Source organism: Myotis yumanensis, unplaced genomic scaffold, assembly GCF_028538775.1.
Source record: "Myotis yumanensis isolate MYYU_CA2020_CCGP unplaced genomic scaffold, mMyoYum1.0.hap1 SCAF_4, whole genome shotgun sequence".
In the NCBI taxonomy this organism is placed as follows: domain Eukaryota; kingdom Metazoa; phylum Chordata; class Mammalia; order Chiroptera; family Vespertilionidae; genus Myotis; species Myotis yumanensis.
The window spans coordinates 64,999,692-65,016,040 of record NW_027223755.1 but is presented as its reverse complement, the minus strand read 5'-3'; positions in this window follow the sequence as shown (position 1 = coordinate 65,016,040).

The following is a 16,349-nucleotide window of genomic DNA, read 5'->3' as shown; positions in this document are numbered from 1 at the left end:
TCAGCTTGGGGGACTGAGTGCATAGTAGCACTGTGTTGGCAGGAGGTCCACTCCTGTGCTGCAGAAAGCAGACTTCAGTGTGCGCTTGCCCAGAATCGAAGTCAGGTGGCACTGCCGCCCTGCACAGGCCTCGGGTTTGGTCGCAGATTGCGCTGCAGGGAACAAATTCCCAGTGTCCAGGCCTCCCAGGCTCAAATTCCTGTAGCCACGCTCTCTATCTGTTACTATGGCGCTGCCTGCGAGCCCGCGGGGAGGGGGATGGGCTCTGTTACTCACAGAAATCTGCCGCTGGGATGTCTGGATTTTTGGTGTCTGTGGGTCTGTAGCTGTGGTCCGAGGTCTCTGTCTCCAGTGGCTGCAGGGCCCTGGTTTGCATCTGAGACCAGACTGGGTGGTGCTGAGGCCAGGATCCTAGCCTCAAGCAGCTCTGTTTCTCAAGATGGTGTGGTCTCTGTGCCTGTGTTGGCTGCCCAGGAGTGTCCGCGCTGGGAGCGGGGCTCCGCCGTCTGAGACTGCCCGGTTTGGCAGCCCCTTGGAAGACCTGCAGAATCTAACTGTCCCTAGCTCATACACACACACACCACACACGTCCACACACTCCTCTATCACTCCCTTGTGCTCTCACACTCTCTCCCTCCCTACCTTCCTGCCGGTTGCCATCTTCCATGCAGCAGTATTTCACTAGCATGTTTCCATAAACAAGCATTGGAGGTAAAATTACAAAGAGACTGTATTGAGATATACAGAGACAAAAGCAACTTAAAAGTAATATATACCAAAGTTGATATCAAACTTACAAAAACTAATGAAGTACACAGTCGTTAACAACTATATGTGGAAAGTATGAACAAAGTCAATCGATCAACCAATCCGTACACCATATCATATCTTTTGGTGATAAGAAGACAAAGTTAAGTTTAAATGGTCTTTCATGAACTCTGAATTTGAATCCATTTCGTTCTTGTCATTTGCATATCAGAAATTGGGTAAACTGAATGCTTTGACAATCAACATGGTGATTACTTGGGTACCAATAGGCACTATCAGGGTGTAGAGCTAAGGGTGGACTGGGTTCCTTTTAGTGAAGGCAGTATGGAGAGCAGTGAAGAGCGCGGCTTTGGACCTGAGGTTGGTGACAGTCCTAACCTTTGTTCTTAATCAGCCACCATAGTGCTTCAAACACAGTCCTTTACACAGGGGACCAAAATCCAAGGCAGCTGTCTGAGAAAGAATTTATGTCATAGGGGCCTTAATATAGGGATGTGAGTTTGCTTGTGTAGTTGTCTTATTATGTATCGAAAAGGCATTGGGCTGCAAAACAAGACACTTGGGGCCTATTGTCTCTCTGACACTGTGTGACTCTGAGCATCAGTATCCTTTTCTATAAAGAGTTGGTATAAAAACAATCTATGTTCATATTTTATATCCCCTTGAAAACAGGGACAACACAAACTAGAATAAGTAGCCCTCTGGGGGGGATCATCTCTTTGGGCAGACAGCATCCTAAGTGGAAACAATCCCAGATTCTCTGCCTCTTTTCACAGTAACAGGTGGACTAAGATATAAGCAGGAGAGGGAGAGACAAGACAGAGTGAGGACACTCCAGCTGGTGCTTAGTGAATGAAGCAAAGCTGGTTCACACATAGTTTGTTCTTGCTCAGGTCCTTGCCAATAACACAGAACAAAACAGGACTTTTGTCTTTCTGCAAACTTCCTTACAGCTGCAAATAGTTTTCTTTCACCTTTCTTACCCCCTCCAAGCTGTCTCCGATGTTCATTTTAACCTAATTTCACCTGTATATAAGCACCACTGGGGAGGAGTAGCTCCTAGGATTTGTCCTTGTTTGGCAACCCCTAGGGGTGGCCATGCATGCAGGGTCAGGCTGGTCTGTGTTTGAGGTGTTTTGCTTCTGAAATATTTATGAAATCAGTCCCTTCTAAGAATGTCCTCGATTCCCCCCGAAGGCTCTTAGATGTTGCAGTTTGCATTTGGCTATTTACATTAGCAAAGACTGTTGTACAAACAGGCACTGGCGGCCTGTCAGTCAGGGCCCTGCTGGCTTCACTTCAGAGGAGGACTCAGAAGTGTGAGTTAAATGAGCCCAGCAGGCAGTTAACCTCTAGGTCTGGAAAAAGCCTGACTCACGGAGTGATTTGAGAGGTGGGATGGCAGACCCATTTAGTTAGGCAGCCTGAAGCTCCTCAAGCCATGCTAGTAAAAACAGTGGTGATTAATGCTAACGTACACACAGTTCCTATGTGCAGGCAACTGTGCTGCTAAACCTCAGCAACTTGTCATGCAGGTGCAGTTTATTCCTATTTTACATACATGGAAACTGAGGCACAGAGAAAATATCTTTACCAGGATTTCAGAACCCTGAGTGGCACAGGGGTGAATGCATGATGTCTGAATCCAGATCCTGTGCTTTTAACCACCATTCCACATGGCCCTGTGAAAATGTACTCGATAGAGGCATTCCACTTTTTGGAACAATTTAGTAATGCCTATTAAATAAACACTAATTAACTCATTCAGCAATTCCACTTTTTAATGTCTACCTTGGAGAAATGCACTCACTCATTCATCGTGAGTTGGTTGTACCATGGTTTGTATTAGTGAAAAAATGCAGTCACCTAAAAACCCAACATTTCTCATGCTCTGGCATAATAACACATAGCTATTAAAAAGAATGAGCATATGATGGAAACTTTATGATCTATTATGAAGTGATAAAGCAAGTCACAGAATGAAGCAAATGGTATGATACCATTTATGTAAAAAAAAACCAAAGCAGTGCTGCCTGTTTTCTCTGCATATCTATGTGAGTGTGAAAAGGTCTGGAAGGGTACTTGTGGGATAATAACAGTGTTATTTCTGGGAAAGTAGAAAGGAAGGTAATAGAGATGGTCATCAGAGGCGTTCTGGCCTAATGTGTATTCTTTTTTCATTGTCTATGATTTTTATTTTCCTGTTGCACTTAAAGAATTAAGAATAAATAGAAATTGGCAGGTGGATAGACATATAAATTAATTAAATGATTAAGAGTATTTTTAATGTAGTGTTTTAGCTCAGGAAAAACCCCCACCAGGAATATAGAATCACAGGATGGTGAGGCTGGAAGGGACCCTAGAGATTTGCTAGGTGAACTGAGAAACACCTCAAACACAGGCCAGCCTGACCCTGCATGCAATGACGAAAGTGAAACTCAGGAACATTAATGTAGCCTAATGTAGCATTTAGTTAGGCAGCCTGAAGCTCCTCAAGCCATGCTAGTAAAAACAGTGGTGATTAATGCTAACGTACACACAGTTCCTATGTGCAGGCAACTGTGCTGCTAAACCTCAGCAACTTGTCATGCAGGTGCAGTTTATTCCTATTTTACATACATGGAAACTGAGGCACAGAGAAAATATCTGTGAGTCCTCATTACAGTGAGCCTAGGATACAAGCCTTCTGACTGTAGGGTGTGCTCGCACCCTTCACTATGAGCTCATCAACCAGTATACCGTTGGCAGGTGACCCTGCAAGGTGCTGCCTGACACAGCCAAAGGAATGTAGGTCCCATGCTGGGTGAACTTGGTGTCTGCGCCCTAATATCCCTGAACAATGAGAGCTACTGGAACCCCCTCCCACACACACACACACACCGCAAATGAAACAGTCTTTGACCAGATTTTTCACAGACTTTATGACAATCCTCCCACATGCATATTCATCCTGAAGGAGAGTGTTTCTATATTTGAAACTAATTTTTTTGTTTGTTTTGGGTGGCTGTGTGGCTTGGAATTTTGTTTTTAATTCTTCTTTGAGAATAAAGAGAAGGAAAAATCCTGCATTGCTTTCAGCTTAGGCAGCCTCCCCAGAGGTGTGAGATATAAACACAGTCTGTTTCCTGTATGGCTTTCTCAGGGGCACTGAAAATGTGATGATGTTTAATTGGCTGCTCCATGTCTTCGGTGCCTTGGTAAAACAGCAAACACAGCCATGAAATGAGAAAGAGCGTCTGTGGTTGACTCCTGGAGAACAGAGTGATCGGGAGAAAAGAGCAGCTTCCACGTGCAGTTCAGGCCTCAGGGAGATGCTCAGAGAGGAGACATCTATGAGATTATGTTCAATTAAAAAGAACAACAACAAAGAACAGTGTTTAGGAAGTCTGTATTGGGAGGAGCCACTCTTCTCCCCTGAAGATGCGGTCGAGGCCCAGATATCTTGGCATATTTTAAAAAGAAACAAAACACCCTGTTTATTTTCGAAGGAGGAAATAGTAATAATAGCAGCTAACAGGCTGAGTGCTTATTTCTGTTAAAGATCTTTTTTTTTTAAATTAGGAAACTTTATTTTTCAGGGCAGCTTTAGACTTACAGAAAGTTTGAGTGGAAAGTACAGAGATTTCCCATATTCCTGTATTATTACCTTTTAGCATTCTAGTGGTACATTTCTTGCAAGTGATGAGCCAAATTGTTAACTGAAGCCCATAGTTTACATTAGGGTTCAATCTTTGTGTTGTATATTCTATGGGTTTTGACATTATAATGATATGTAGCACCATTTTAGTATCATAATGAATAGTTTCACTATCCTAAAAATCCCCTGTGCTCTACCTACTCATCCCTGCCTCCCTCCCTGCAAACCTCTGTCGACCAGTGATCTCTTGCTGTCTCTATAGTTTTGCCTTTTTCAGAATGTCATATCATTAGAATCATACTGTAGCCCTTTTTTTTTTTTAAATTAGGCTTTCTGAGGTAAATTAACCCTTTTCAGGTGTATAGTTCTATGAATTTTAACAAATGTGTGCAGTAGTATAACAACTACCACCGTGATCAAGATTAAAATGCTTCCATCACCCCACGCAGTTCCCTCATGTTGTATTAGGCTCTTTATATGTACTTTCAGACCTCACTACAAACCTCTGAGGAAGGCACTCTTCCTATGTCTACTAAGCACAGAGAGGTTTAGTGATTTGCTCAGGGGCACACAAGGACTGAAGAAGCGGAACCAATAGTTAAACTTTAGTGATCTGTGTTTCTTAATGCCTGTTTGTAATGTCTTAATGTCCTGCTTGTACACTCCAAAACAATGGCACCATATTGCCTCAAAGAACATAGCACTATAAAAAGAGTCTCCTGATGTATTAGACAATAAATATGACCACCCAAACGGAAATGGCTTTCTCAAGGTCCCGAAGTGAATGGTAGGAGAACCAGAAGGACTCTCAACCTGTAAACATGACCTTGAGAACGCACTTTGCTCATAATAGGTACTTCACAAATGTCTCTTCTTTTGGACCGAAGTGTATTCGGATTCGAGAGGGAAGTGATGATAAGCAGAGTGACTATAGGACTGAGATGCCTAACTCCAGGCTTTGCCAATATTCTCACTACTCTGCCGGTCAGAATGCTGTGAAGAAAGCCTGCCATCGGTAGAGGCTGTAGGGCAGGAGCATAACGTTTTAATAAGGTGTCCTTTGGGGCTTTGGCTTGGCAGCAAGAGAAACAGATTACACATGTAGAGTGGAAGAATGACACTGCCCTCTCTCCCTCCCACCTTCCACCAGCCACTTGGAGAAAGTCTTCCTGTTGGCAGCCCATCCCCAGGTGATCTCTAGACCCATTTTCTATCTGAAAACTCCTTAGCCCATCACCTGGCTTCCCAAAGAAGAAATCCTTAGGAAAGGATTCATGTCCTTTGTGAAGTCTTGATCACAAAGAGTGCGCGGAAGCAGGCTCAAAAGTTGGCTCTAAAGCCTCAGACAGTGACAATATTTATGTAAGGAGATAATGATGGCTTGTTGTAGAATCCATTAGTGCGGCTTTTGTTGTTGTTGTTGTTTTTAATTGAACTTTTCCTAAGCCAGATCTGAAGTAATCAGAGGTTTCCTATTTAAGTGATGAGTATTGGTATTGAAATTAATTTATTAAGCAACAGTATTTGTCAGCTAGCTACTATCAGAGAAGTAATTCTGAGCTGGAAATGGGAAGGAGTGTAATGAACAAAGTCTCCAGCTCTGCACTGGTTTGTGGATTGGATGAGAAAGAGGCCAGCAAGGCACTTACAGTAACCAGGAGCTCTAGGATTAGAACAGTGGCGGTTCAGAGAGAACATTCTACTGGGGACACTACAGTATCTGCAGAAAGCTTCATGGAGCTTTATCACATCAGAAAGGATAAGCAAGATTTAAGTAAGTGGCTGAAACATTGCCTAGTATATAGAATGCTCACAATAAATGTTTGTTAAATTTAAAAAGAAGGAAAATACATATTTTATGGGTATAACAGCCTGGGCAGGGACACGAAGGTGGAACTGAGCCCAGTCAGCCTGACTGAAGCAGAGGAAAGTGGAGCTTTGCCATGATGGGGAGAGTAGCACTAGGCTGTAGTGGCTCAGAAGGGAAATGACATTTACTGACACCTTACATGTGTCAGACACTACAATAAGGATCAATTATCCCACTTGAGTCTCAACAATCTCCAGATATGAGATCTTGCCATTTCTGTTTCACACAGGTGACTTTCTAAGCTTCCTGCAGTAAGGAAGTTTGCTCAAGATCACACACCCTCTTCTCACATCCTATTCTTTTACTGTGTCAAATGCGTTCTCAAGGGACAGATTTGGGACTTATGTGATAAAAGCCTAACATACCCTATCTTCAGTTATTAAAGAATAGAAGTGTAGTGCTTTAGGAAATCATTCATAGTGTTACAAATTCCAGACAGTGTAGTAATGGATGAAAATGGAAGTAAAGGCCCCAACTAAAAAGGCTGAATTGAATAGAGGCAACAATGATGGGAAAGACAAGTATAAAAGTTACTTGAAACAAACCAAAGCAACAAGGCTTAAGAATAGGTTAGGCATAAGGGATGAAGGAGGGGGAGAACAGTGTTGGGGGCTGACAGAGTAGAAAAAAAAAGTGATACTGCCTTGGAAAGAAAAGACAGACTTGGTAAATAGAATCGTGTGGGTGAGAGAAAGATGACAAGTTCAGTTTGGGACATGTTGATTTGGAAATGATAGCTGGAGACATAAATGGAAATATGCTGCAGGCATCTGAAAATATGAGTTTAGCCAAAGATCAGGCTAAAATATAAAATTGGAAGCCTTCTGCACTGAATGAAGCCATGAGTCCGTCAATGGCGGAAGTGAGCCTTGGATCAGCCCACAATAGGAGACAAAGACAAAGAGAACCTAGGAAAGCTATTACATAGGGAGTAGTTGGAGAAGTGAAAAGAGAACAGAGATGATAGATGATAGATAAATAGATGCATAGATGATGAGAATTTGTCATGAAGAAGAGACAGTAGATAGTTTGTAGGAAAAATGAGTTGCTCCCAACATTGTCAAATGACATAAAGATAGTGTATTAGTTAAGACACTGGCTGAGCTTCTGTAATAGAAAAATAAAAATTATAGTGTTAAATGGTTCAGGGCTGGTATGGTGACTCCACAATCATCAGAGTCACTGACCCTTTTCATCTTACTGCTCTGCTTCCTTAACACTGGGTACAGTGGACTGAATGTTTGTGTTCCCCCCAAATTTATATTATTGAAATCCCAACCCTCCTAATATGATGGTATTAGGAGGTGAGGACTTGGGGAGATGATTAAGTAATTGGTGATTATGGATTAATGCTATTATAAAAGGGACCCCAGATAGCTTTCTCACCCTCTTTCCACCATGTGAAGAGACAATGGGAAGAAGACAGTCTGTGACCCAGAAAGAGAGCTGTCACCAGAGCCTAACCATGCTGATACCCCCATCTGAGACTGCCAGCCTCCAGGACTGTGAGAAATAAATTTCTGTTGTTTATGAGCCACCTAGTCTATGGTACTTTGTTACAGCAGCCTGAACTAAGACACCGTGCCTCCTCCTCATTGTCTAAGTTAGTTCCTCCACTACCTGTTGTCACATTTGTGTTCAACCCTACAGGAAGGATGAAAAGGGGAATGGGCAAGACTTGCCTTAGAAGTTTCACACATCAATTTAGATCCCATGGCCATTCCTACTTACAAATGAATCTGGGAAATGTAAATGTGCCCCAGTAAATTTCAGTCTCTTACTATATAATGAGCGAAGCATAGATATTGGAGGATCACTAACCTAGTCTTTACCATAAATTGAAAAGATAATAATTCAGAAAAGACTCTTGAAGTGGACAAGCTGTTGGCTGCTATAAAAGCCTATTTAACTTTTCTTTCTGTTTTCATTCTTGCTGTCATCCAATCCATTCTCCATGCTGCAATTAGAAGTAATTTTCTAAAGTATCACTCTTGTGCTTGAACACATTGACTTCCCAGTATTTTTAGGACAAAGTCTAAAAATCTAAGTGTAGCTAAGCTCTCGTGATTAGAAACTTACCTACTTTTGAAGATCACCTCTCTCTGCTATTCTCCCTAACACAGCCTATTACACCTCCATTTCTTCCTTATTCAACTCCTCCCATTGACTGGAATGCTGTTGTCAGCATTGAATCTCCTGCTGTCCCTTTTTAGTATGCTTTTCCCCACTTTGCTTGGATTCCTCCAATCTTCCTTCAGGTTAGAGGCTATGTTCACTGGGGCACTTTCGCTGATCTTCCCGGGCAGAGTCCTGTGCCACATCTACGTGTTTTTGAAGTACCCTGCATGTCATGTGTACCAGTTATCCAGCTCTGCTTTGTAATGCTTGGCTTCTCTGTGTCACCCACTAACCTCTCAGCACCTGGAGGAAAAAAGGTAGCCCCTTATCCAAATTTGTGTACCCGGAGGTTACAGAGAAAGTTCCAAAAGTATTCGTTGAATGAGAGAAAGGCATAGCTCTGAAAGACTCAAAAGCTATTATATATCAAAGCAAGTGAGAACACTTGGATTTCCTGCCCATTTACTGTTGTTTTGTAGGCTTAGACCCTTCTGCTACATAATGAAGAACTTGTTAATATGCTGACAAATGGCAAAGAAAATGAATTACTTTGACAAGGAACATTAGAGTGCAGCATTTATCTTACAACCTGAAACATTGTTGGGTGTCATGATTCCACGTCTCAGAGTTAGTCGGATTGTTTTTTGGCAATCCCCATTTCAAGGGAGAGAAAATTGCCTATTGTAAAGGAACATCCACAACCCACTATTTAGCAGAGCTGTAAGAGATTGTTTGCTTATTACCATGGCAACCACCAGCCCAATACTGCACATTAGTACACTTGTCTAGACAGCACCAAAGTCATCAGCACTTCCTCTCCTGTGTGCCTGATTTTAAACAGGCAGGTGTGGATCCAAGGTGCTACTGGGAGAGAAATTATTTCTCTCTCCCTGTGGGCAAATAAAAGGCACCCTGCGAGCATCTAAATGGCTAGCCTTAAAATATGCCCTAATTTGAAAGCTCTAGCATTAGCCTGTGTGTGTGTTTTTTTAAAAAATAAAATCTTACTAGAAATAAAGAACTAGAAATACATCCATATGGCCTGCCAACTGTTTAAAAATAGGTTCTGTGACAGAAAGCTCACTTTTAAATTTATGACAAACTAAGAATCAAAAATGCCTTTTAATTGTTTTTTTCTCCTTGTTATCAGTATCTGGACACAGATACCCAAAGCCGTAAACCAGATCATTATTGACTTAGAGTATTCATAGTGTTCCCATGGAGGGAGGAATTTGGGCAGGACCAAACTCTCCAGTGCCAGTCCCCTGAGCTTTGCTAAATCTCAGGGTCAGGGCATTCCTCCAGCAGAGCCCTTCCTGAGACTCGCCCGGTCTTAAATCTCTGGCAATGTCAGAATATCCATCAGCAAGTATCCCCCGGCAATATTTTGAAATGGAAGATTTAAAAGGGACATGTATATTTCCCCTCAAAATTGATGCAACCAGTGGTTTTGACTAGTTTATGAACATAAAAGTTTGTGAATAGAAACTGAATTATATTTGTACCTAGTTAATTATGTGATTGGTGAATGTGTATGCAATTTGTTCTAAATAACTGGGGTCAGGCAGGGACATTTGGCCCAGGCCTCTCATTCACACAAGGCAGCAAATTTAGAAATTTGACCTTGTCTCCAAACAAGCATTCACAAAGAGTTGGAGACATGCTGACAGGATTGGAACCAGACTGCATTCGTCATATGTCTTTAAACTTGGGTCCATGACTGGACCATACTGCCTAGCAGGGCACTATGAAAGTATAGTTTGTAAATCCCATCATGATTGCATGGAGAGCAAAATGATATCACATTGATTTGTATGTGTAAAAAGCATTGGTTTGTTAAAGGTAAACATTTAACATGGATTACAAAATATGTTTGTAGTGTCTTCATTTTTAAAAATACACCAGCAGTCCCATGAAACAGAAGAGGCCGTGTCTCTTTCAGGGCTGAGAGGCCTCTGGGGTCAGGTACCACCTTTATTAGTGTTTGATCCTGTAAATCTTTTTTTTTTTTTATTAATCCTCACCTTGAGGATACTTTTTCCTCCATTGATTTTTAGAGAGAGTGGAAGGGACGGGGAGAGACAGAGAGAGAGAAACATCGATGTGAGAGAGACACATTGATTGGTTGCCTCCCACAACTACCCACGCCAGGGCCAGGAATCTAGCCTGAAACCAAGGTACGTGCCCTTGATCGGAATCGAACCCGAGACTCTTCAGTCTATGGGCCGACGCTCTGTTCACTGAGCCAAACTGGGTAGGGCTCCTCTAAATCTTTTGCTTGACTTTATGAAATTTGGTGGATGCTTAATAAAACATTTGTTTAATTAATACATGAATGAATGAACTGTGAATATGAATAAACACATGTGGCTTTCTAATCAACTTCTCTTAGATTGTATCCAGATAGCTGTTACATGTGCCTTAGGTAGGGTCAGCTAATGAAAGAAATGTCAGACCCAGGGAACAAGCCAGGTGATTTTGGTGTCATTGCATTGAACTGTACAGCCAGGGAGTCACAGGAAAGAACACGAAAGTACGTCACTGATTGTGAAAAATCCCGGGAAAGGTATATGTGTTTTAGTGAAAAGTGAACTGCTGAATATTTTTTCAAAGAAATAAAGTTTTATCCTTCTCAATTTAATGCACCTCAGATTAGACTGTGGTCTAACAAATGTTAACTGTTTAACCAATACACAAACAGCAAAAAGCCCTCTGTGTTAGTCTCCTATGGCTGCTGGAACAAATTATCACAGATTCAGGGGCTTAAAACAATGCAAATTTATTCTCTTACAACTCTGGAGGTCAGACGTCCAAAATCAGTTCCACTGGGCTGAAGTCAAGGGCTGGTCCCTTCTGGAGGCTCTGAGGGATAATTCCTGTGTTTGTTTTTGCCTTTTCTATCTTCCGGAGGCCACCTGTGTTCCTTGACTCACATCACCCCAACCTCTTGCTTTTATCATATCTCCTGCTTCTTTCTTTGACCTTGCCTTCCTCTTATAAAGACACTGTGATTACATTTAGGGCCCATATGGAAAATTTAGGATGATCTTCTTTAAATCCACAAGTTAATAACATCTGCAAGTCTTTTTTTTTAACCATATAAGGCAACATTCACAGGTTTCAAGGATTAGGATGTGGTTATCTTTGGGGGCTACTATACAGCTTCTACACCTTCTTATCTCTTAAGTGGGATATCGGGCACCTCATTTTGTTTGGGATTCATTTTCCTTATCTGTGTAATCAGAAGATTGTATTAAAGTAGTTCCATATCTTTACAGTATTTTTATGGTGAAAAATTGCATTGAACTGTACAGCAGGGAGTCACAGGAAAGAACACTAAAGTACATCACTGATTGTAGTTCCCCTTCTCATTTTTCCCTCTCCAACCCCAACACACACACACACACACACACACACACGCGCACGCGCACGCGCATGCACACGCACACACACACACATCCCAGAGTCTGGTTAAGAATACAGATTCTGTAGCCAGTCTGCCTGGCATAGTACCTGCCCTCCACTTACTAGTATGTGACTGAGGGCAAGTTACCTTACCTTTCTGTGCCTCAGTTTTACCATCTGCAGAATGAGGACAATAATAGTACTTCCCTCTTAGAATGGGTGTGTGGCTTTAAATTAGTTAAAACATGCAGTTGTTTAATAACTGTTAGCTGTAATTACTCTTATTTAATCACTCATGCTTCCATTTAGCTTATGTAAATTCAAGTAGCTCAGCAAAAAAAGTGACAACAGCGTAAATAAGGAGATTATTTACTCTTGCAGTTCCACTCAATTAGTGCCTGAAAGGGAGGATGGGAGAGGAAGAGTGACACACCATCCTTCAGCCACTCTCAGCTCCTGTTCTTGTGCTTCTGTCCTCCCCAGTATAAGCATCTTGCATCCCTCAGTATGACTGTACAGTTTTTATATCCATGATGTTTGGACAATTGTCCTCGCAATGCAAACTAATTTGCAATAGAAAATAATGCTCTCCACCGAGGAAGCGAAATCAGCTCCAGTGAGGTTGGAGGCTGTATTCTACCAGTTGGGAGATATTTTGATGTCCTTCCACAGAGTTTCTTCTTGAGGAGTTTTCAAGGTTTACTTTGGCTGTTCCCAAGTTGACTTCTAAGCTCATCCCTGCATAACCTCATCTCTGCAAAAAATGCACCTTCTTAGTGCATCTATAGAGACTTGGACTCCTTCCAGTAATTCTTGACTGGGAAAGGCTGTAATGTCTCCACTAGCCAAACTTCTGGGGCCTCGATTTTAATAAAATTTGGAGCACAGACACATTTTCCCCTAGTAAAAGGAAAATATGAAGATATTTCAACAGCAGAAGAGGATTATGAGTTCAGTTAAGCAGGAACTAGCATTAACGCCATTACCTATTATGGGAATCATGCAAAGATGAAATGAGATGATATAGAGCTGTAGAAATGATCAGTACTCAACAGTGATGTTTAAGAGTAACAATATGATTACACCAGAGTTTTCCATCCAGAGGCCCCTGTGTGTTTCAGCGCTAAATCACAGAGTGCTAACCAGAGAGGCTTTCATTCCAATCTTGTCAGCTTCAAAATGCATGAAACATTAGCAATTAGCAAAAGTTGAAATGTGAACTCGAACCCAATATTTTGTTGCCCCTACTCTGATTATTACCCAGAGTAGGAGTTTCTACTCATTCTGGATCACTGAGCCCTATGAAACTCTACATACATACCCACGATCACATAAACCAGTGGTTCTCAACCTTCTGGCCCTTTAAATGCAGTTCCTCATGTTGTGACCCAACCATAAAATTATTTTCATTGCTACTTCATAACTGTAATGTTGCTACTGTTATGAATCGTAATGTAAATATCTGATATGCAGGATGGTCTTAGGCGACCCCTGTGAAAGGGTCGTTCGACCGCCAAAGGGGTCTCGACCTACAGGTTGAGAACCGCTGACATAAACAAATCTCTTCATATAATTCAGGAATGAAACGAGACGGGGTAGGGAACCCTAGGGTTACGAAGCAAAATTCAAGGCCTTTTCTCATCAAGTCCACTTTCTAGCCTCATTTCTAGATGTTATCTCTTTCACCACAACCATATCACAAAGTATCAGACCACCATTTGTGGCTGGCCTCAGATCCCATTGTTTGCCTCCTATTCCAGCTGGTGCTGCAGAGACCAGCATTCTGCAGGTGTATCTTAACGGTCCTGCACTTCAGCTGTGTCTCTTGCTTTCTACTCTGGGACTTTGCTGGAAGGAACGCAAGATGATGTTGAATTCTTTCTTGACATTAGCATAGATGCAAACCTGAAAGTACACAGTAGTTAAAAATCCATGGGGGCAGCCCTTGATGGGTGGAAGACAGAAGCTGATGGATAAACACTCCCATTTCCCAGTCTGTGGGTAGACAACTCTAGGGTGTATTTCATACTGTTCCTTGGAGGGTCCCAGCAAGATTGCCCAAAGTAGAGTCCCATTTGATAATGTACCCATGTATTGGCTTTTCCCCTGTCCTTGCTTTACTCTTCCCAGACTTTTACACCCACTTCTTGAAATCATGTCCCAAAATAAATGACATACGGGAGCGGGGGAAGTCGGTTAATAATAATAAACAATACAATAATAAATAAATAATAAATAATACAAGAATAAACTCTGTGTTTTGCATACTCACAACTGTAAACTTACATTTGCCAATCCCTCCCTGTACAATCAAGCTCAATCACACAGAAACCTACACAAAACAATTCTAGCTTTACTTTTTCTTCTGTTGTATCTTAAGCCTGAAATGTCCTTTCTCTTTTCTATTTGGCAAATCTCTTTATCTTTCAATCCCTTGCTCAATTATCATCTACATTGGTGGTCACAAACTGGATGGAGTCTGCAACCATATTTTATTTGGTATACAGATTTTCCTATAAACATCACTACTATATATTCTTGCTTACATGTTCATCTCCTTGGATTATGTTATGTGGAGTTAAATAGAAGTATTGTTCCTACTCATCTTTGTATTTTTGTATAATGGCAATTTGTAAGCATTGGATAAAAGGTTGTTGACCTTGAATGGATGAGTTAAGAACACCTAACCTACCAACTCTACAGGGTTGCATAAGGTTCAGATAGGATCATGTATGTGAAACAACTTTGCAGCATGCCATGCAAGCCATTAAGCAGTTCATAAGATGCTCGTACTAGGAAAATATTGTTCTAATCTCACTGGACCAAGTACATAGTAGATATACAAACATTTATTTATAATTCATATTAATAAAATAAATTCATCTTCTACCTATAAAAAAAGACTTATAAAATAATGTCATATGCTGGGCTAGTATGGTTTTTTTTGTGTGTGTGTGTTTTTTTACAATATATAGACTATTACCATAGCAATAATAGTCACTATAACAGCAAGGCCATAAACACTTACAATTTAATCTTGCTGTTTTAGTTGTACGGGAGAATCTTGGTAAGAACACACTGTAACTTGGCCAGAACATCTGTACTCTTAAGAAAACAAAACAGAAAGCCAAAATATTGGTTTTATAGATGATTTGAAAGAGTTATAATTCTGAGGCATGATGTCCTTGGATGTCATGTGGAAATATGGGCCAAGTGGGAAAAACTCACATTTCTAGTCATGCATCTCACCTCCTATGGTCTGGCCATTGTCCTCAATGCCTTAGAGGTAGAATGTCTCCCATTCCTCAGCTAGTAGGAGCTAACTGCAACACAGTCATAAACTCCCTCTTATTAAATTTTTTAAAACTGATTTATCATGCAGTAAAACTGTTAGGTATTAGGTTAATACCTTCTTAATTATCACTTGTTATGCTAGAGATAATATAATTTATGTCAATAAAGATGAAGGCTAGTTATATTTCCTTCATTTTACTAAAGGTTATGATTTCATGTAGATTTAATCAATAGAGTATAATCCAGCATCATCATGAAATTTCATCCTTAAATGCCTCAGAAGGTATTGCTAAAACAATGGACATTTTTCTCCATTGACACATTTACATTATCCCACCTATCAAATTGACAGTAGCTCCTTAATTATCTAAGTTCATGTTAAAAAATTTCCAATTATTTCTAATATGTCCAATTATTTCTAATATGTTCATATATACACATATAGATGATAGGTAGATATCTTGTACATGTGTGTGTGTGTGTGTGTGTGTGTGTGTGTGTGTGTGAATGTGTGTATGTGTGCATTGTAATTCAAGGAATTGATTTATGGGATTGTGTGAGCTGGCAAGTCTGAAATCTGAAGGAAAGGCTCACAGGCTAGAAATTCTCTGGCAGGATCTCCTTCCTTAAAAAAAACCCCAAAACACCTGTTTTGCTCTTAAGGCCTTCCAACTGATTGCATGAGGCCCAACCACCTTATCAAAGATAATCTCCTTTCCTTAAGGTCAAGTGATTGTAGGTGTTAACCACATCTATAAAACAGCAACACCTAAATGAGTGTTTAGTTGAAAATTAGGTACTATAGTATAGCCTAGACAAGTTGACACATAAAACCAACCATCACAGTGTTGTTTAGCTTATTCCTCTCGCCCTGTGCTATCCAATATGGCAGCCACTAACTATTAAGCACTGGAAATGTATACTGTGTGAATTGAGGTGTGCTTTACTGTGAAGTCCATACCAAATTTAGAAGACATAGTACAAATAAAAAGAAAGTAAATATCTCATTAATAACTTATTATTATTGATTATGATGAATTATTTTTATTATTGATTATATGTTGAAATGATAGTATTTTACAAATGTTGGGTTAAATAAAAGTTATTAATTACTAAAATTAACTTTATTGTTTCATTTCACTTGTTTAAACATGTTTCCTAGAAAATTTCAAGTTACATATGTGGCAACAGTTTGTTTCTTTTGGGTATCACTGCTCTAGCCTCTATATTTTCTGTAATCTAAAATTCAGACTCTAA